General features: G+C 42.2%; 1 pseudogene; it reads right to left on the bottom strand.

Moving 5' to 3' along the window:
* Window positions 1-22,539: 22,539 nt before the first annotated feature.
* On the bottom strand, window positions 22,540-22,922 carry LOC101725608 (small ribosomal subunit protein uS10 pseudogene; annotated as a pseudogene).

The following is a 22,922-nucleotide window of genomic DNA, read 5'->3' as shown; positions in this document are numbered from 1 at the left end:
TACAATAGTGCAGATTCCAGCTTATAATATCTCTTCTCCCTCAACCAAAGAATAAGAAATGTGTTGCAATCATATTCATCGCACTGATTTTCAGATACTATGCTTCCTCACGTTCTTCTATACTGAAAGGTTGCAATCTTCACAAGTTACTCTTCTCAACAGAAGAAAGGGCAGTGCAAGTACGCACGATTCACACAGAGTTCGAGGCTGTCTGGGCAGACCACAGGCTTCTGTTCTCTGCTTTAGAAGTCTAGAGGAAGACACTGGATTGGCAGTCGCTAACCTACCATGGTTCCACTGGAGACTTTCCAACTCTGTGGGCACAAAAGCTGTACTCATTCATTTTGGATCTTATCCCAGAATTAGCTCTCTGCGGTACCATTCTCTGTCATGATGTAGGGCAGCGGCACCAAGTCCCAGAGTCCAGCCAGCCACATGATCATGAGGGCAAAGAGGCGCGACTCGGATGTTTGGTATACTTAGTGTATTAAATGCATCTTTAACCTAATGATATCTTTGGTAGATTTGGGGGACATCTGGAAGTGACTTCATCAGAAGTCAAAGAACATCTGTATTTGGGGACTGGGAAAGGGAGTAGTAAGATGATTTGTCCTAACATTACTCCATAGTGTGAGGGTTTAAGAAAGGTAAGACTAGGGGCAGGAAATGAGAAAGGACTCTAGGGAAGAAATTCAAATAAGAAATCATAAAGACCTGAACCAATGCAGTGCAAATGAAATGGAGATGAAGTCTTGGCAAATGTGGCAACAATGGGAAAAGGAGTAATCTAGTGTGATTCTTGGGTTTCTTGGCTGAGAGTCCAGGACAGTGGAGTGCAGAAGGAGGAGCAGGTTGGAGGGAGTGAGCTGACTGGAGGAGCAGAACAGACAGCCTTTGACCTGCTTAGATTCAGGCACGCATGAAACAGCCAAGTGGAAGTTTTTGTAGGAAATGAGATATATGACTTGCTGCTGGTTGACCTTAGAGGACAGTGTTTTAGTTTTCACCATCAAGTATCATGTATCCTGTGGGGCTTGCAGGACAACTTTTATGGTGTTGAGGTAATTTTACTCTGCGTTGGCTGGTTGGGCTACCATAACATAAACTGGGTGGCTTAACAAACAGAACCTTATGTTCCCACATCTGGAGGCTGGAAGTCAGAGATAAAGATGCTAAGAGCAGCAGGCTGGGAAAAGAGCCCTCCACAGAGCCTGCAGCAAGGACATTCACTTTCATCTCTTCTACTCAACTTAGTACTGAGGCCCCCATCAGAGCAAGTTAGCAAGAGCAAGAAAAGGCATCCAATGGGAAAGAAAGGATTAAAGTGATTTCTGTGCACAGATGCGAGATCCTACATGTAGCAACTCTAGAGCTCCACAAGGTGGGCACGTCATGGCAAAACAACACGGTCTCAACTTGGGGGACCCCACAAGGTGACTTGGAATAGGAAACTTTGGGGGGTCATGTTCTAAAGTGCCAACCTTCCTTCTGCATGTTTCACAGGTGTTATACATTTCCTAAAGAGCAAGCATTGCTTTCATAAATTGAAAATATATACAAAATGTGACAAAGCCTATACAAATTAAAGTGGGAATTAGTAACAATACATTAGCCAGTCTGCATAAAAGAGAAAATCAAATAGCTAATAAGCATATTAGCTTATTAATAATCACCTCACTGGTGATTAAATAATTGTAATTTAAACAACGATTACAGGAATCTCAGGGAAGGTTAAAGAATCGGGTCACCGAAAGGGAACTCAGGCAGCAGGGCCTCTGTGCTTCTGAAATTAGGAATTTCCTGCAGCTAGGATGCTCTGTGTACCCATAAGCAGTCTTCATTTCCCCCTCCTTACAAGTGACTTGATTCACACAGAGACAGGGCCTTCGGCAGCTGTGGGGCTCTACGTTCTGTAGCTTCCGCTACTGGGAGATGGAACTCAGGACCTTGCACTTGCGAGGCAGGAGTGGCACCACTGAGCTAAATCCCCTGTCCAGAGAAAGTGTTTTCTTAAAATCCACTCATTCTGGCTAGATTGTTTCCATATCATATTTATAAAGACTGTAAAAACACAGATTGTGATTAGAAGAGATGTTTCACTTCTCCAACTTCCTAAATCACATCTCAGGTGAGGATAAGCCGTTATAGTCCAAGATTGCTTTGAAAGGAAAAATCTTTGATTTTTCATTGGCTTTTCCATTTCTTATCATTTTATCATGGTATGGTTTAAAATAAAAATATCCCCTACTCAGGACAGCATGGTCAGCAGAAGCCCAGCATCCCTCAGCCTGAGGCTTCTGTGGTGATGCCTCCACCCGGCACGGAGAATGACTCTTAATGTCCGCTAATAGCTATATCCCTCGCTCATTTTCAGATACAGGGAGACAGAAACCTGCAAAGAGTCTTCACTCATTTAAAAACATAAGCACATAACGTGCCCGCCATCCGATAAAGCCAACTGTGTTGTAAGGAGGAAAGTGAACAATCATTGTATAGGTTTACAAAGTTGATTTAGAAGAAAACTTTGCCTGTCCTGCTGAGGCACTTTTTCCAAGAAAAGTAGGTTGCCACAAAGTATGGACCTGAGGTCAAGGAAAGAGTGTCAGAGTTAAAAAGACAACCCAGAAAAACACAAAACCAGCAGAATGGATTCAGCTGAAAGGTAGGAGTACCCGTCCGTCCGCTGAGGTGCTTTCTCTGTGGGCCTCTCCGGCGGGCACAGGACGGCTGTGTCTCCTCAGCCCACACTTATTTCCTGCGTGCCCGATGGGCTGTGAGACTGAGAAGACAGCGATGTGTGGCAGGAATCCTGTGGCCTCCGCTTCCTCAAGGCCCAGAGACTGTGCTGCGGGCGCTGATGGTGTCACTTCCACCTCAGCCGCCGGTCAGAGGTACAGGAAGTTGGTCAGCCCCTCCACCCCAGCGCTGGTGCGGCTGGAGCAGCAGTGTCACTCTGCAGAAGCAGGCCGTGGGACCCAAGTGTGACAGAATACACAACAGTCACTTCCAGAAAATACACTCTGCCGGTCGTGCTCTGGCCACAATCCCCCGCCGCCGCCACCACCACCATGGGGGAGACATCCTCGTCCTTTTTCTCGAGATCCAGAAATGTCTTCCCGTTACAGGACCTTGCTGATGACTCGAGGTCAGCCCCTCAGGCACAGGTCTCCGAGTGCAATCCCTCTCAAAGGCTTCAGGAGCACAGAGACAAACTGCCCGCTCCTCCTCTCCAGCTACACGCGTGGAGCAGGAGCTGCGGTAGAGTCCCGCTCCGGAGGTGGGGCTGTGGGGTGCACAGAAGCCGTGGTCCTCGGCCGTCCCGCCGTGGGGCCACTGCTGGCTCCCTGGTGGCCCTGGCCCTGTTTGCTGTGGTTCTTGACGAGGACATCCAGGCTCTTGGATTTACCTCTGAATCCCCCTTCCTGTGGCATAAAATGTCTCCCAGGTTTACAGTGGAAGAGTTTTGAAGTGTGCATCTGCAGTTAGGGAGCTGAGTCCTCTTTTCCCTGTGTTTCCCTTTCTTCCAGGCCAAGCTGGATTTGTTCTTACAGAAACTTAGTTTTTGTGCATCTGTTTGTAATGGACTCCATTATAACTCTCCCAGAAAAGTCTTTAGGACAAACTCTCCTTCCCTGCAGCCCTTGTGAGCCTGCAGGAGGACGGCAGCTCCGGGTGGCCCCAGGTGGCACTGTGTAGACAGGGAGCCCACGCTGCAGATGCTCAGGGTGTGGTCTGCTCTAGAGGGTCCTGAGATGCCGGCCGGCCACGATCCCGGTCTCTGCAGGGCTTCGCATCCCGGCTCTGTCGTCCTTTCAGAGACTGGATTCGCTCTCTGTGAATGCCCACCTAACCCGCGTGAGGCTTTGGGGGGACATTGAAGCACAAACCACAACAGAAATTTTAAATTTTTAAATTGTTATTCTTTTGTATTTTCATAAAATGTCATCAGTGAAAACTTTTCTTGCCTTTTCTTCTTCGGACTTCATGAAATCCTCTTCTCCATCTAATGCTTCCAAAGACTATTTCATGCGTCTTTGAGAAATGTGTATTTGTTGTTTATTATTCACATTTATAGACATAACACTCATCACCAAGTGTCTTCAGCACACTGCACAACTTCGTGCTTCGTCTGTCTTTCCTGGAGATTTCTGAACCCAATCTCAGATCTTATCTTTTTCCGAAAGGAGAACTTGCTTCTCCAGACCTGTTCCCCAGCCCTCCCTGGGATGTCAAATATTGTATTAATTGTTCCTGAAAATTCAGATCGTTTATTATGAAACAAAGTTTCCTTCAACTTGGTGCATTTTATTAGCTCCTATGCTGACCAGTTTCTTATTTCCCATATCTCTTCTTCTCTTGACGTTTTACCACACTGTAACCATGAGGACGTCTCTCGGCTTCTCTCCCAGCTGTGCACCTAACCCTTGGTCCTTGGGGTTGCTTGGATGTGGTGTGGGTTGGTTCCCAAGGGTTCTGTTGCCAGATGCCTGGTCCCCAGTGTGGTGATATTGAGGTGGGTCCTACTGAAGGTAATCAGGAGGGCATTAGCCTCCAAACAGACAATGCATTCTTGTGGGATCCCCATTAGTGCTTCCTAGCATGGGTGGAAATAAAAAGAACAGGACTGGCCCCTGAATTGCTCTAGCTGCCTGTCTCATCGTGTGACATCCATGTGATGTCATCCGCCATGGCATCCTCACCAGAGGTCAAGTATGTGCGGCCTCCTAATCTTGGACCTTCAGTCTCTAGAACCTCTTTTCTCCAGGAGATACTGAGCCACAGGGAGTGGGTAAGCATTTTGCAACAGGCAACACACTAATTCATCTCTGATTTTATCTTACACAGAGTAGTTAATTCTTTGTCCCATATAATTAAGCAAACCAACAGAGGTCTTAGGTAACATATTTATGCATTTGTCAATTTCTAAGCAAAGATTTTCCTCTACTTGGAGCTCTATTGACAACTCAGCGATTACATTTTTTTTCCTTGTTCCATTTTTTAAAATTAGTGTTAAGTCGTAGAAGATATTGTAGGTTCTTTTTCATTCAATAATTTAAAATACACAGAAAAGTTCTAAGCATATAGAAGATATAATAAAATGACAGATTTGTTGATGAATTACACTGAATTAAATTCTAACCAACATCTTTTTTGAAAGTACGCAAATCCGAGCACTCGGCCAGTTGCACTTCAAAGTGTCCGCTTCATTTGACATTTTTCTTTAAATAGAAGTTCTCCAGCAGGTGGACAGTAAGAACTACAAAGGAAGAGTGGCTCTGATTGAATCCGGGGTCCACACCACGACTGTTGAGGCTGCCTGCGGCTCCCCAAGTGCACTTCCTCCCAAGGGTCTTCCAAGGAGCCCCTAAAACCCCAGTTCTCCGGACTGCAGAATAGTACTCCTGAAAGACGTCTCTAACCAGACACATTCGGGACATCTTCATCAACTAAAGCTCTAATGGTCTTTTTGTTTGGAATTTTAGGAAGGAAAAATATAAATAATTAAAATCATGAGAGAATTAGAAAACCAAAAGGCACATAACCCTAAAAGACAAACTTCTATTCAAGATAACAGGAAGGGAAAGAATAACAAAAAAATACTAGAAAATCATCTGATCATTCAGTCCACGAGACTTCTCAAATGTCAAGAAAATATCCAACTACAACCTCAAGAAAAGTCTATCCGATTGTAGTTCAGCATAACTATGATTTGTCACTAATAACATTTGCTAGCGGTCTGTTCTAATGCTGTGTGGGAATTCCTTTTCTTGAGAAGCTGAACAGACTTCTCCGCCCCAGGAGCCCGCCTGCCCTTGTGTTGAGCCCGCCTGGGCCTGGGTTTCCCTCATGTTCTATCTGCCCATGCTCAGAGTGCCCGCTGAGTGGCGCTTTTCAGGCCTGGATTGTAGAGAATCTGTTGTTGGTTAAAAATCCAATTTCTTTTCTGCCAAACAAATATGCCTTTCTGAGGTTCTAAGTAGTTACTTAAAAGACTCACCTAACCCCTAAAATATCAGATTTGCTCTTTATAAATCATAAATGAAAGCATGTGAGCTAAAAGGTGAATTTAATTATTTGGTAAAGCAAAGTTTTGCTGAACTTATTTAAACTCAATCTTTAAAATACTGATCTTTTTCAGTTTCAATATAAAATACAATCACTAAATGACATTTATCATCTTTACTGATATGTGCATGCTGTGATTTATAAAGAGTAGAAGGCACTTTATCTCGCTGTCAAATCTCTTTGTTAACTAGATTTTAGAGCTATACATTCTCAATTAAACACGTGAAAAAGTTACAGCCATTTTGTAAGTAAAGCTGAAACATTTTGTGAAAAATCTCAGATTATTTCTCATTTGAGCACACAAAGCCTCCTAAATACCTGGAGGTGCTCTGATGTTCCAGCTTCAGAATTCATATTGTATATCTTTCAGCATTTAAAAAAATTTTATTTGGCTTAAATCTATATTTGTTGTCGGAGAAAAAAACTACATGTCAATATGTGATACAGTGTTTTGAACATGAATAAGATGTCTCCGGTAAAAGTCAGGTTATATTTCAAAGTATACATCAAGAGCTGTTACCTGTAAGCTCAGAGCAAGCCAGATGGAAAATAATATTCCCAGCACTTTACTTTGGATTATGTTTATCCAGGTTAACTCTCTTCTGCACACTTAGAAACACTGATGCTAAAGAAATTAATGTTGGCAAGAAGAGCTCTTCCCAAAAACCTTTCCTAAGATGTTAATTCCCCCTTATCTTTTGGAATACATAATCTGTAAATTTCATGGCCATTGCAAATCAATCCAAAGTGCTCAGGATGGCAAAGAAGTGCGTGCTTCATAGTCAAGAGGACAGTAATAGAAAAGATGAGCCCACAGCCTCTCAGGGATTGGGGGAACACTTATCTAATTGCACAGCTCAAGGCCTCTGCCAAATGAAAGGGCAACAACCAGGTGCAGCATCTTGATTTTGCGACACGCTCTTTGTTAGAAATGTTCAGTTATGTTATCAGATTCAACAGAGGTAAAAAGATTAGCTGTTAAAGCACCCAGAAACACACACTCGTTCTTCTTCTCCTGTCCATCTTGTTTTAGGGGCAATAATTTCAGTCAGAAAATAGGAATACTTTTTTATGACAGAGTTCTGCTGCTCTGGGGAAACTTCAGTGATGACTTTCCCTGACGTTGGTAATGATTGCGCGTCTTTCCTGTGTGGCCTGGTTTTTCATAAACTCAACTCATAATTGGAGAGCCAGTGGCACACCCAGAAGAGGACGGGCCCTCTTCACCAAGAGAAAATAATTCATAAGAACTTTCAAAATTAAATAAAAATATACAATTAAAAATTCTTTATCAGTATCTGCCATTTACCCAAGAACCATTAGGTTGGTTACACCCTATGAATAGTCAGCTACCAATTTTATTTAAGACTAATTTTAGAGCTGTTCTGGACCAAGCTACCAATTTGTCTTTGTTACGGTAAACTGTGGACGGAAGTCATTAGGAAATGACCTGTGTTTCAGTTCTGCCTAGATGTCTTTCACTCTTCCTCACCGAGTTACAAGTCGGACCTTTCCTTATCCCTTGGATTTGCATCCACCATGTTCAGTTGTTTCTTTCCTTATGGACCAGCTATGTCATAGTTACTTTCTTTATTGCTGGGACAAAATAACCAACACCTGCAACTCAAGGAAGGGCTCCTAGTTTGTAGATGTGCCAGCCCATGGTCCACTGGCTCCAAGGTGGGGAGCATGACAGAGGGGCATGATGGAAGAGAAACAGCTCATGGCAGGGCAGGCAGGAGGTAGAGAGAGGTGGCGAGAGTAGAGCCTTATGGCCCACGCCCCCTTGTGACCCACCTCCTCCATCTAGGCTTCACCTCCCAAATCACATTTAGCTGTAAACTTGTAACCGGACTAGCCCACTGAGGAGTACCATGCCCCCATGAGTCAATCACGCCCCCAAAAGCCCCATCTGTGAGCTTGTGAGGCTTTGGGGGAACATCTAGATATAAACCCTAACAATTTATGTGCTCTGCAAGAAATGCCATTATCTGTAGATGTTCAGCATACCTATTTTAAAATATAATACTATTTCTCAAGCAAATATGTTCTACCAACCGCTATTTGTGTTTGTACTTTCTACTGAGAAAGGGGTTGTCATCAGAAGCACGTGTAGCATGAACATCTTCATTTCACAGAAAGCCAAGTACTGTCCATAACATCCCACCCTTTCTGCTCTTCAGTGTCACCACAGGTTTTTTGAAACACTTTAACAGAATATTGGGAGAAAAAGAAAGCTGAAATTATTATTGAATACTTGCTACACAGTAGGTGCATCATAGATAGACAGATGATAGACAGATAGATCATGCTTATCTAACCCTCAGACTAACTCTCTAAGGTAGATATAGTTCTCCTCAAATTAGAATTAAAGGTATCAGGCAAGAATTTGGGAGGTAAAGATACTTTCCCAGGCCATATATTAATTCTTGATGGACCAAATGTGGTAATTTCTGAGTTTCAGTTTGTATTAAAATCTCTAGGCCACGTGCAACCTGAAATAATCTGCCTGACTATACTTGAGACCTTTATCTTGTAGTTATTCTATAGAACAGTCGAGGTAGTTGAGGTGAAAACAATCATTTGTCACTCTCTTGGAAATTTCTTGCTCAAACTATTTTATTAGCCCTAAACAGAAGACCCTCTGCGGAGGACTCAGCTTTGCCTGGGCTGAAGGGGGCAGGGGGTTCACAGCCGGTGTCCCTCAGGTCCCACATTTATACTTCTGTGAAACATCATCTTTAGGGACCTGAAGTTAGGAATGGAATGCACACTTGTCCATCTTACAAGTCCTGCACTCTTATGCATAAGTTAACACGCAAGTTATACTGAGAATACAATACTTCATCTGTAAGGATCAGCACCTCACAGATGAAATAAAATCAAAGCCTGAAGTAAACTCAATTAGAAAGAAAATGAAACAGAATGAAATTCAAAAAAGGATATCTGCTGTCACCACTCTTATTCAAGATGGTGCTAGAATTTCTAGTCAGTTAAAATGCAAAAAAGGAGAAGAAAGAAAAGTAAAACAACTTGAAAAGGAAGAATATTAGCTAATGATATGATTCATTCATGTAAAAGATCCCCAGGGACTCACAAAATACCTCTGTTTGGTCCATTTTCTGTTCCTATAACACTTCTTGACCTCAGGTACTGTATGAAGAATAGATAATTACTGGCTTGCCTTTGGAGGAGGAGAGTCCCAGAGCCTGACATCTTCCTGGTGTCCGTGGTGGGCATCGCAGGTGACAAAGCATGTCAGCTACCCCAGGCCTCCCTTCCTCTTCTTAGTGAGCCCTGGACCATCCTGGCCCAACTCCCAAGCTCACAGAATGATGATTTCCTCCCAGTCACCTTACTTCCAAACCATTCACACATGAATTTGGGGACTAAGTTTCCAAGCAGGAACTTTTGGAAGACATACTGATTAGTAACCTCCTACAATTAACAACTGAATTCAGCAAGGATTTTGAAGACAAGAGAAATACACAAAAGGCTTTATATTTCTCTATATTAGCAATGTATAGGTGGACACTAAAATTTGCAATCAGTCAAAAAATCAAACACTGCACATAGGTGTAAGTTTAGCAAACCCACGCAAGATCTCCAGGAGACTGTCTTAGTTCTGAATCCCATCACAAAGAAGCCTTTGCAGCACACAAGCAGCAGAACACTGGCTTCTCACCCTTTGGAGGCCAGAGGTCTGAGGCCAGGGTGCCACACTGGCAGCTTCTGGTGAGGACTTCCTTTCAGATGAGACTGCCATCCTCCTGTCATATCCTTGAGTGGCAAAAAGAAGAGGGCAGAGCACTCCCTGGAGTAACTTTTGTCAGGGTGTTGATCCGATGCATGAAGGCAAAGCCCCCCAGACCCCGCTTCCTGACACCACCAGGACTAGGATTTTGACAGAGACACTCACTCACGGCCCGGAAGCCTTCGTGGAATCAAACAGGGGAGGACCCTGGATTCAGAAGAGAGTCCTGGGCTGGCCATGACACATGCTGGGGTCACCAGCACACAGATGGGATCCAACATCTGGAGATCAATCTCGTGAAGGAAGTGATGAGGAGAAGCCAAAGAACTGAGCTTTGCAATGTTTAGAAGTCAGGGGATGGCAGGGGAGGCACTGTGGCCCATCGAGGTGCCCATCTCCCCATGAAGACAGAACCTGTACCTGCACCTCTCTCCTGTGTTTCAAAAATTAACACCTGAGTTTGTCCTGTGCTAAGGTATCTGTAGATTGTTCAGATATGTAACAACATTGCCGATCCTTAAAGTGCTTTCTGAAATCTAATCAAATGCTGACAGCCAAAGAATTAAGAACCTTCCACTTTGATGACACAATATCATAGAGGTGTCTCTCATATGCTTCCTGCATATGCCCCAGAAGTGGGTTTTGAATCAGAATCCATCACAGCCTTCGTCCTGATTCAGTTCTAGCAGAATTTCAGGATCACTACTCGAAGGCTGCCAGACCCACGTTCCCCTAGGGGAGGAAAGAGAGAAATGTGCTTTTGTGAAATTATTTGTATGGAATTTACTGGGGCAGGGTTGGGCTGGACTACGAGCCAGAGTGTGGACAATGTCAAGACCCAGCAGGCAGCTTCTCGGGACAGCAAGAATAGAAGTCTTTTGGCACAAAATCAAAGGCCACATTTTGAAATGAAGAAGATTAACAGAAGAGTAAGGAAGGCCTTAAATTTTAAGAGCACATCCTGTAAACTCCCCTCAGTAAATTTAACTTTTTAAAAAAACTGACAGTAAGAGTTATCTCAACTAAATATCTGATTTTTGTTACTTTGTTGCATGATAAAAGCATTTCATAATAGACAGAAGACAGCTATACTGACACTTTCAAAATGTAGTTTTTTTGGTTTTCTTTTGGTATCGGGGGTTGAACTCGGGACCCTGCACTTGAGAGGCAGGCAGCAGAACTACTGAGCTAAACCCTCGGCCCAAGATGTAGTTTTGAAGAAATTAGAAGTCTCATTCATTTCTAAGGTTCCTTGTGTCCCAGTGTTTTTTAAAACTTATAATATTTCAATCCTGTTTTATTCCCTAGAATTTTTGCTAATAAATTTGAGAATTTCAGAGAGAAGCTTCAGTGTAACACCAAACTGTATCTGTCCGCTCAAACTGTTTATAAGACATTTGTTTTAAATACTTAAAAGCCAATTTGCCCCTAAATAAAGAAAAAATTGCCATCTTGTATCTTAAGGTGACAACTTTTCCCCCGTCTCCAGGATCAGCTACAAATCCCATTACTGTATTTCTCTGGTTTATATATTGAGACAGGGCCTCACTAAGCACTGAGTTGCCCAGGCTGGAATGGAATTTGCAAACCTGCTGCCTTAGCCTCCTGAGTGCTGAGATTGCAGGCAGGCGCCACCACACCCGGCTTCTAATACTCCTTTCTGGAAATACTTTTTAGAGCACGACTATGTGCACAAAACATCCTTTTAAAGAAGTATTGTGTTCTTTTCTCATCTACCAAGGAAAACCATTTATGAAAACAGAGCAGCTCATCAAAGATTTTTAAGAACTCTCAATACCAGATAATAAAACATGCAAAGTCCGCCACAGGGCTTTGTTTTCTATCTGGGGAGGCAACCAACACATACGGGAGTTACATTGCACGGGATGGGTTCCTTCAAACACGGCGAAGAGGGGACGGCAGACTGAATGCCGAGAAAGGTGCACGGACCTACACGCGGACTCTTCGGCCCTGAAGGGGGCCCTGGGGGCCCAGGGGTCTGCGACTGGAGGGAGGCCTGCGTGAGGGGCCCAGAGGGCCAGAGTCCGCTGCCACAGAGACGTGGGCAGGAAGCGGGCAGGCGGGGGCGGCCCGGGGGGTCCCAGGGCGGCTGCAGGACCGAGGCAGAGAGAGGGCCGCGAGGCCAGCTTCTCGGTGCTCACGGGAGGTGCGGAAGGACGCTGGCTCAGGGAGGAGCAGAAGCACCGGAGTCAGAGAGGGAACTCGGCCGGGCGCAGCCTGAGGCCCGGAGCCCTGGGCGGGCCGACGAACAGCCAGGAGCCACCCCCAGTGCTTCTGTTCGGCCCTCCCCAGGTGAGCCTTTATTTCGGCCTGCTTTGGTTTCCAGCTTCCTTTTGCTCCTGAGTTTGGGCTCCTTATCCTGGTCCTTAGTGATTCCAAATGCATTACCTTGCGGGTCCTTTTTCAGAGATCCAGATATCGAACGTGCCTGCTGCTCTCCCCCACCCCCCACAAGGCGTGCGCACCGGCCGGTGCCAGCTGTGCCAAGCACAGACCCACTGCTCTAGTTTTCTTCTCCCCCAGAACAACGGGCCACGAATTCGGGACGCAGCCCGGCACTGCTGTGCTCTGGGGAGGAGCCTGAGCTGCAGACAGGCAGAAAAGTCCACGCTCCTGTAGAGCTTTTCATTTGTTGGCTTCATCGTTAGCATAAACCATTGTGAGAATCCAGATTCGAATAGAAGAATTTAACTTAGACTTCTCTTCTCCTAAACATTCACGGCCCGACCTGCAGTCCGCTTACAATCATTACTCCCAAATCAGCATCTCTGCAGCTTCCCACCTGGCCAGGAAACAGCAGGAAGTAGCTGTGGATGGTGGAAGCCAGAGGGTAGTAAGCAATTTTTAATTTCTTCCTCTTTATATCTCCACACATTGTCATCCACAGTTAAAGTAAATATGAACGATAGGAACGAGAAAGCGAAAGTGAATTTGTGGTTCCTGAAAATAAGGTGCCAGTTATTTAGTAATTAATGATGAATGTTAATACTTTATATGGCATAGAACTATCAACATCTCTGAAAGAAATCTAAATGTATTTTCTGCTTGCATCTCCGTTGTAAACATATGGGTGGCCTGTCCCTGTGGTTCAGGAAGTTCATCAGGACCTCTAAGGAAGCTGAAGGCAACCTTTTATCTCTTCACTTTGTTGTCTGAAGTACAAATTATGTGCCAATTATTTCAACATGGTGCCAAACATCTTAATAAAAGTGGACTGGGGCAGAGAAGCTGAGACAGTCCCAGCACCCGGAAGGAAGCTCCCTGCCTCCATCCCAGGCTCCTAGGGCAGAGAAGGTGAGCCGCGCAGGCACCAGAAGCAACCCCCCTCCCCATGGAAATGAGAAGACACATAAACAAGCCTCAAAAACAGACTTCTGGATCACCTACAGCAACCCCAAAGAGAAACAAGATGGAACAATCTGATACTCAACCACCTGGACTCCCTGAACTGGCAACAAAAGAGGATCTGGGGAAAATGAAATCAGAAATAATTACTCAGATAACAGCAAAGATTGTGCTCATGGTGCAAGACATGATTAATAAATCTAGAGAGGACACAGATAAAAAAATAGAGGATCTGAGAAACATGATGGAATCCTAACATAGGAAACAAATGGAATCCATAAAACAGATGCAAACAGATTTCCAGGAGATTAAAAACTCCATCAAAAGTCTGTGCAGTAGAATGAACCAATGTGAGGATAGAATTTCAGATATAGAAGAAAAGATTGCAATTAGTGACCAGGAAAAGAAAAATTGCTTTAAAATTGTAAAGGAACATGAGAAATCAATCGAGCAGCTGCTAGACAATGCAAAGAAGAATAACATAAGACTGATTGGAGTCAATGAAGAAAGAGGAGAGAGTGCAGATGACATAAAAAAAACTCTTCACAGAAGTGATGGCAGAAAACTTCCCAAGGAGGGGAAAAGAACTTGACATACAGATAAGTGAGGCATATGGGACTCCAGCTAGCCTTAATCAAAAAAAAATCTACACATAGGCATATAATAGTTAGGATTCCAGAAATCCAACAGAATAACAAAATTCTACAAGCAGTGAGAGAAAAGAAACAAATCACATACAAAGGAAAGCCCATCAGAATCACAGCAGACTTCTCAGTGCAAACCCTCAAGGCAAGAAGAGCTTGGAGGGATGTATTTCAAGCCCTAAAGGAAAACAGCCTCCAACCCAGATTGATGTACCCTGCAAAACTATCTTTCAAAACTGATGGAGAAATAAGATACTTTCATGACAAAGAGCACCTCAGGAACTTCATGAATACCAAACAGGCACTCCAAAAAATTTTAGACAACACCCTAGGAAAAGACAATGAGGATCACAACCCCAGGAAACCCAGCAGAATGCATCCATTGGGTGTGACAAATTAAAAACAAAGGGGGAGAATCCAACGAAAAGAAAAAGTCATGACAAGGCTTTTAAAACTTTTAACTTCATCTCCCTAAGGAGTGTATAATTCAATCTTGTTATTGTACTGATTAGTATTTTTCTGATTCTAGAGTTGCACACCTTTCCTTGTGCTGTACTGGCTATTTATTATCTTCTTATGTCTACTTTTTAATTGGGTTTTCTATTAATAAGCTCTAAGAATTCTTTATATATTCTGCTCTTAGGTTATATGCATTGTAAATATGGTCTGTTTAAGGACTACTTTTCATTTTAATGATGTCATTTAAAGTTCTAAATTTTGTTGGAATCTCATTTATCAATCTTTTTCTTTTATACATCACATCTTTTGTATACTAGGTAGTTCTTGCCTACCCTGAATTCATACACATTTTCCCTTATAATTTCTTCTTAAAGTTTTATACTTTTAGGCTTTCATATTTAGGTACATAGATCCCTTCAAGTTATTTTCATGTATGGAAATTAAGGGTTGAGGTTAATTTTTTATATACAGATACCAGGTGTTCTAGTGCCGTTTGCTGAAAACACTATCTCTTCCTCGGCTCTTGAATTGAGTTTATATTCTATAAAATGCTAATGTTAAATAATCTTTCAAAGCTCAGTAGACCACATATGTGTGGTTCTATTTCTAGATTCTCTGTTTTATTCCAATGATCTATATGTCTTTCCTTACACCAACACTGCCTTGATTACTGTAGCTTTAGAAGAAGTCTTAAAATTAAGTACTAAATGTCTTCCAACACTGTTTTTGTTTTTTGTTTTTTTTAACTTTCCTAGCTCCTTTGTACTCCTACATAACTTTTAAATTTCAATACCCAATTCTTCATTTATAACAAGTATACACAGATCTGAATTTTTATATATACCTTATGTTTTCTAATCCTGCTAAATTCAAATACAAGTTCTACGGGCTCCTAGAGATTTCTTAGTATTTTCTCTGTAGATGATCATTTCATCTACATATAAAAATTTTGCTTCTACCTTGCCAATCCTATCCTAATTGTGTCATTGTATTGCCAGACTATTTTGGTGGGGCCTAGGTTTCAAAGTTTAATGGACAGATAAAGAGTAAGTATATTTGCCCTTGTTCCCCTCCTTAAGGAGAAAACATTGTATCTTCTCCGTTAATGTAAGGCATTCTTCCTGGAAGTATGGAGTACATGTCTTTAATCTGTTGAGAAGGTTCTGTTCTACTTCTAGTCTCCTGATAGCTTTTACCACGAACAGCTGTAGAATTTAGTCCAATACTTTTTCTTCAACTAGTGACAGGATCATATGGCTTTTTCCTTTCCTCTGTTAAAATGATGGCTTTTGGGGGTGGATCTTCCAATGCTGAACTAACACTGCCATCCCTATAACAAAACCACTTTCTACATACTGCCAGATCTGACTTCTAAGAGTTTGTTTTGTTAAACAAATTTCTATCTATGTTCATACTTTTTTCTTCTATTATCTTTATCCAGTTTCAGGATTAGCACAATGTTGAGTTCCTAAAATGAGGGGAGAAGTATTCCTTCTTTTTTCTGCTTTAAATGTTTGATATTATTTATTAGTTAAAATGTATATGAATTCCTAGCTTGAAAACCTAGGAATAGACTTTCTTTAATAGGTGCTATTCAAATTTTATATTTCCTCCAGAGTTAGTTTCATTAATTTGTCTTCCAAGGTACTTCTTAGAAGTTGTCAAATTTATTTCAAAATAGATTTTTGAAATATGATTTCTATATCCTTTTAAATTCTGTAAAATCTGTGGTAATATCTCCTAGATCTTGATATTGTAATTTAAAAAATGTATAATTGATATTGTGTAACAGGAAGAAAAGGTCCAAGGGTGCAGGGGAAGTGGGAGGGGTAGGGAAAGGGAAAAAAGGGAAAGGAAAAAATATGAGAAAAGGAAAAAAATGGAAACAAAGTCTTTGCAAATAGGGAAGGGTGGAGGGGGTGAAGGGAGGGCCGGGGAAGGGGAAAAAATAAGAACCAAGAGACTCATGTAATGGTACAAGATCCCAATGATGAATGTAACCGTATTTTATACTGAAAGTGTACCAATAAACTTAATGGGAAAGAAAAAAAAAATGGACTGTTTCTCAGTCATCTGAATCTTTTGTCTACATGTCACAATCTTGTGAATGTTTTTAAAAAATATCCATGTGAGCTATATGTTTTAATTTTCTTCTGGACTGCAGCCATAATCTCATAGAAATAAGACTTTCTTTCATTCCATTTTTAAGGTTTCTGAGAAAGTTTATTAGATAGAAAGGTGGAAATAAAGAAGGTCATTATATGAATGTTTCCACTTAAGAAGTTCCTCCTGGCTAATTTATGTTTCTGTACAAAGTTGGGGGTCTTTCATCTCTGCCAAATCTTTGATCTTAAAAAAAAAAAAGAAATACACCTGATGAAGGCAACATCAGGCATGCTTTTATGAAGTTCTCCCTTTGAGGATGTTGAATGTTGACCCCCCTCCCCCGGCCTTGAATCCATTTTTAAATTTAAGTTTTACTATTAAACTTTTTAAATTGACAAATAATTGTATATGTAAGGTACGGGGTAATGTTTTGCTACATGTTCACATTTTAAAATAAATTTAAATAACATAGCCTTCACCTCACATATTTACCGATTTCTTTTCTGAGGATAACATTTGAAATCTAAGAATTAAGCAAGTTTGAAATATGCAAGGCATTTTATTATAGTCGCCATTCTGCCTGCCTGCTTGCTTGCTTGCTTTCTTTGAGACAGAGTCTAGTTTAAATTCACTTCCTGCCTCAGCCTCCTGAATCCTGGGATTACAAGCATACGCCATTGTTTCTGCTCACCATTCTGTACAATAGATCACTGAATCTTACTTTTCCTTTGTAGTTGAAACTTTGTACCCTTTCACCAACATCTCTCCTTTCTCTATCCAGCCCTATCCTAGTCTCTTGGAATCACCATTCTAGTCTCTGCTTTTATGTCCTTGACTTTTTTAGATTCCATAGCCAAGTGAGATCCTGTGATATTGTCTTTCTGTGCCTGACTTACTTCACACAGCATAACATGTTCCAGGTTCATGTTGCTGCAAATGGCAGAATCCCTCCTTTTTGAAGGCTACATAGTATTTCACTGCATACAGAGACACCTGCATACAGAGACATTGTCTTTATTCAAGCATCTGTTGTTGTTAAATTGCCTCCACAGATAAACTATCAAGGGTTTAAAGAAAAGGGAACCTTAGTTCATGGGTGGTGGAACTGTAAATTGACACAACCATCATGGAAAATAATAAGAGCTTCCTTTAAACATAAAAATAAAACTACTATTTGATCCAGGAATCCCACATTTGGGTGTATATGTGAAGGAATTGAAATCAATAATGTGGAAGAGACATCTACACAGTGATGTTTATTGTCCTGGAATCTTACTATGCTTTATTTCACATTGACCAAAATGAAAATTCAAATAAATAAAATCTAAGTGATAAGCGAAATAAATTGAATGTGAAATAAATTTTCAAATTGCTAGACTGAGAAATGCAGCTCTGCTTTCTGGAGGGAGGAAAGGGGAGAAAAAAGAAGCGTTTTCTGAGCCTGTTTGGCACAGGCAAAACGAAGTCAATAGCACGGAGGCTGCACGGGGAGTCTGAGCGCAGGTGGGCTCAGTCCCGAGCCCCTTCCCATCAGCCCTCTCAGGCAGTGAGAGTCCGGGTGCGGCGCATCTGGAAACGCGTTGAGTCGTCTGTGGTTTCCAGGGCAGTTACAGCAACAGCACGCGAGCTGAGTTTTCTTCCTCCTCCACCACTGCCTCTCGCTCCGGACTCGGAGGGTATGGAAGTCTGTCCTTCGGCGCTCTTAGCAAAGGACGAGTTCTGCTCTCTTCAGAAAAGTTTAGAGAATTAAATCTAGGTGGTCCATCCTCCCGAGATGTTTTTAAAGTACTCGAAGCACTGCAGATAGGAAGAAGGTGGTACGACTGGAAATGGGCTGGCCAGAGTGACATTCTCAGCAGGCCGGGGCTGTTCACAGGGACAGTGGTGCACAAAGTCAGCATAAGGTCACATTCTTGTCTTCTCTTGGCTCTCCTAGGATTAAGGAAGGACTAGTGCAGAAAAGTCTTTTGGAATTTCTTAAAAAGTAACATCCACAAAAGTTTCCAATTAGACCCTAACTGTTACTCATCTGCTCCTAGGTTTGCTCTCCGTTGGAATCATAATTGCAAACAGGGCTTTTTAGTGAATGCTAAGGTAACCCTGTAATTAGGGGAGTGTGTGCAGGGAGGGATATTTCCATTTCCCCACTTATGCGGGACATGCTGGGAAACAGACGGGAGGCTCTGTGTGGGGGTGGGAGACCCGTGGATCAGAAATGAGTTTTGAAAGGTTCCTCAGTAAAAAACTGCTTTGTTTCCACAACAAATGAAATTATGCTTAGGTATTAGTAATATTTTTCCCCATTAAGCTACAAAGAAAGCAAATGTTTCTAACCAGTTTTTGATTGACAATTCTTTTGCTCTTCTGTGAATTCAACAGATAAGCTTTAAGAAGAAAAGTGTTCAGCAGTGGGACAGTTAAAACATGTCTAAACAGGGCACTTAAGAAACTTACATTTTTAAAGATTCAATTTAAATTTGGGGAAAAGTAACTACTAGAATCAACAGATTATTGGCGGTGAATTAGTGGGAAGAAATTACATCTTCTGGAGAGCTTTTTCCCAGCAGGGTTAAGATTCATTAATGGCATCTTAAATTGTAGTCCCGTATAAAGCAAGCAGGAGGAGCAGATTGTAATTTCAGACTCCAGAATGCTCACGCAAAGAGAGGCTTCATAACGTGGCGAGGGTCACTGACACACTGCTCCGACTGTGGCATTCTTCATAGCACTGTATTCATCCGACTGTGTGAGATTAATTTTGCGAGGGATGAATCTTGGGCTCAAGTTATATTTATAGAAACAATTAGTAGACTTGACCTTAAATGTTCACCAGTAAGGAAAATTGCCTTCTGTTCACCAAATATGGTCATAGCTAGGTGAGGGTGCTACTGATTTTACTCACAGACGCTTCCCGAAAATCCCGTCACCATTCTGGAACACAGGCTGCCGCCCTGTTTAATTACGTGTCTGGACGGAGTTCGGCGGCCGGCCTCTCAGTTGAACCGGGTGGCCCGGCCTTGGATAGGAAAGACCAAAAAGCTTCAGACCACAGCCCTGCCTGGAGGATCCAAAGATCCCGGTGTGGGCTGCTTTGCCGGGTACCGTTGAGTCCTGTGTGTTCTCTGTAATCATCTCTTTAACCAGGAGGAGAGGAAAAGGAAATAGGGTCATGAGGTTGATGTTGTGAGACTATTTTATCTTTGGAAATTCTCCAAGTTCCAATCGAGCCCTGATGATGAATGAAGAGAAGAAGCAGGACGGCTCCCCCAGGTCAGAAGATACAGATTAGTCAAGTTGTCCAACTGATGTCATCCTCATCACGCCTGCAATTCATCAGCTCCAGAGAATTTTAACTGTACTAGTTGAGTTCACATAATATGCACCTGTGCCCTGTCTTGGGTTTTCTTAATAAGTTACACTGTAGCCATATTTTAAAAAATTTTGTGCCAACATAAGTGAATCTCAAAGCAATGCCATGGAAAATTCATTGTATGATCAAAAGTCATTAATATGTCAAAGAGTTATCTTTCATGTGAAATTTGACAGAGTTGCTATGTTTTTCCCAAAGCAGTTTCCACCCCGCGTCCCTTAGTGGTTTTGAAAACACAAACAGAGCAAGCTGAGAGGGTGAGTTGCATCCAGCTCTATTCCCACAGGTGGGTTTAAGTTAGTGCCATAGGGTCCAAGTTATTAAAGAATTGGCAGCTGCAGTATTGCAGCCTGTAGCTCGTTCCAAAGTTCTCAGAGTGAGGAGCACATTATTTTGCTTCTTGTTGTTTTTTTCTTTTTGTGGCAGGCTCCCCTTGCTTCTCAGATTTGGGGCTCAGATCAAGTGCAGAATGCAGACTCCTTTACTAGTTTTTCAGAATTTTACGTGTAGGAGGCACCTCAGTCAAGGCTTTCATTTTTTGGATAATGAAGCTGCGTGCCAGAAAGGTTATTTGTTTTGTCTAAGGATCCGTAATTCATATGCAGAGTAAGAGGGCCAAGGATTTCCAGTTTCTGGGCTCTTCATCAGATGTTTGTAACGGGAGACACCATATAGTTACTATTTGAATTTTTGGTACTTGGTTCTTGATGATTCTTTCCTCAGCAACTATTGTAAAGTTCACCTCAGAATTCTTAGCAGGAAGTGGAAACAGGTCATGGACTCTGGAGATACTTGAGTAAAAATGTGTTGAGCCTAATGCAGAGAAGTAGACCAGGGAGCCTGTCTCAGGAAACAGGATCCTGTCTTTGATTCACCTCTCTCTTAATAGCAGTGGACTGCATTTTCTTCACTTAGAGTTTATTTTCTCCATTAAAAAATAAGAATGACAGCCTTTGTTTCCCCTCATCGATGTTAGGAAGCTTGAATTCAGTAACATAATGTAACCATTTTATAAGCTATCAACGACCTCAGCGTGGAGTATTGTTATCATGAAGTGCCACTCCACTGTTTGAAGATCTTCAACTTGGGTTCTTAGCTGGTGAGAGACAATAACATAGCCTTGGGCGTAAAGATGCATACCATGAAGCTGTTGACTAGAAGCAGCAATTGGATTCAAAGTGTTCCCCTGCTGCCCAGAAGTGTTGGAAATCCAAACCACTAACACGCACAGTGGCCTCTGGGGGCAGGTGGAGCTTTCCCGGTGGAGAAGGGGCTCTCCCTTCTCAGCCTGGAGCAAGGGGCTGAGATCATGGCCACCAACCACTGCATCGCCTTCCAGAGGAGGCGAGGCAGTGACTGCCAGTGAGCTGTGTTACCTGAGAGAAAAATAGATGACAGTGCATCTTCTAAAAAGATAGTTTGGGCTCTCAAGTATTGTTACACAAGATGTGTTTATCTAATGTAATTTCATATTCTTTACCATATGTACTGTACAAAAAATAAAAATATTTAATGTTTAAAATCTCCTGAGAAGAATAACAACTTACAGTTGTTAGTGTACCTGGAATTTTAGACTTTTCCCTTGTATAATTTTATATTATGAAGCTATGTTGAAAGGCAGGAGTGGAATTTAGAACCAGTTTATCTATTCCAGATGAGTTCTTTTGGAAGGACTGATAAACTAAGTTAACAAGGAAAATAAAATGAAGGAAAAGTAAAGAAGGAAGAAAGGAAGGGAAGAGGGAAGGAAGGAAAAAGAAAGAAAATATACTTTAAAAACAAAGTGTTCAATAATTGGTAATCTGTTCATGCTTGTAAATAACATTAAATACACTTCTAAGGTTTTAGAGCTCTCTGCATATTCTCCTCTTCAACTCTTAAACTATTTTATATCTAATAGAGGCAAGTTATTTATAAAATTTCATACACTTACAAGACAAAATAACTGTGCCTACTTTACCTAATTCCTTCCATCTTGTTGTTTTAGAACAGAAGCCAATAAAGTACGGCCTGTGGACCGAAGCCCTCCCTGCCCCTGCTCCTGGTGAGTGAAGTTTTATGGGAACACCACCACACTCACTTCTTTGCTTTCCACGATTGGCCCTCGCCATGGCAGAACTTGGTAGTTTTGACAGAAACAGCACAACACCTAAGTTCTAAAGTGGCCATTGTCTGAGTCTTCACACAAAATGTTTGGTGACTCCTGGTTTAGAAGGTCAGTGTCAGCTCAGTCTTACGGAGTGCTTTCTTCGCTGGATCTTTTTTAGAAGCTACTTGGGAGATAACATGTCTCAGAAATCTAACAGTAAGAGGTGGAAATATGTCTGCAGCCACCCTGCTGTTTCCTCCGCTGTGGGCTTCCACGTGGCCCCTGGGTGGTTAGAGGGACTACTCACCCCGAGGCCGTGCTCTAACCTTGATATCAAGTCATTGGCTGTTCACGTCTAAAACTGAACTACTATGGCCTCGTTTTCCTCCCTAGACCTCTTAAGATTTCAGCCCTCTCGTCTGTCAGTCCTCAGAGAAAAATAAAATAAAATAAGCACACTGCTTCCTTTAATGTTAATTTAATTTTTATTCGCACTAGAAATACATATACTGTTTTTGATAAAAATCCAGAGTTCTCCCTGTCTTATAAAACTGAAAATTCTGATGCATTCTCTGAAGCAAGAAAGAGCTCTGTACCGTGCTGGTTTTGACTCATTAACTGACATCTCTTAGAGATCAGAGGGCCACTGTGTCCCTATTGTTTATCTTCAATTTTTTTTAACAGTTGTTTATCAATTAAAACAGTTGCCTTAGGCATCTGCCATGGTGACTTCGACCTCTACTCCTGGCTCAATACTGATGGAAGTAATCTGCCTAACGGCCTCAGAAGGACCGTGCAAATCAGTCAGGCGCTTGTGGATTCTCATCTGGAAACGATCCCAGGTCTTAGAACCTTCACCACAAGGCGTTTTTTTCTGTCGTGATTCTCAAGGTCTTCGTGGGCATGCGAGTGGGTCCTTTCACTTAGAGATTCTTTTCCTTTGCAGCTCTAATCAAGGCAGCAGACACCTTCTCCTGGCCTTCACGTTGCGCCTGGTGAGGGTGATCCCAATGTGGAGAATCACCACGTCAGGTCCCACCGTGTCTTTCCAGTGTCTTTAAAAGCCAT

The sequence above is a fragment of the Heterocephalus glaber genome, unplaced genomic scaffold, assembly GCF_053883595.1.
Source record: "Heterocephalus glaber isolate CG9 unplaced genomic scaffold, H.glaber_assembly_v1.0 deba00001550, whole genome shotgun sequence".
Lineage (NCBI taxonomy): Eukaryota > Metazoa > Chordata > Mammalia > Rodentia > Bathyergidae > Heterocephalus > Heterocephalus glaber.
This window is presented reverse-complemented; position numbering and strand designations above follow the sequence as displayed.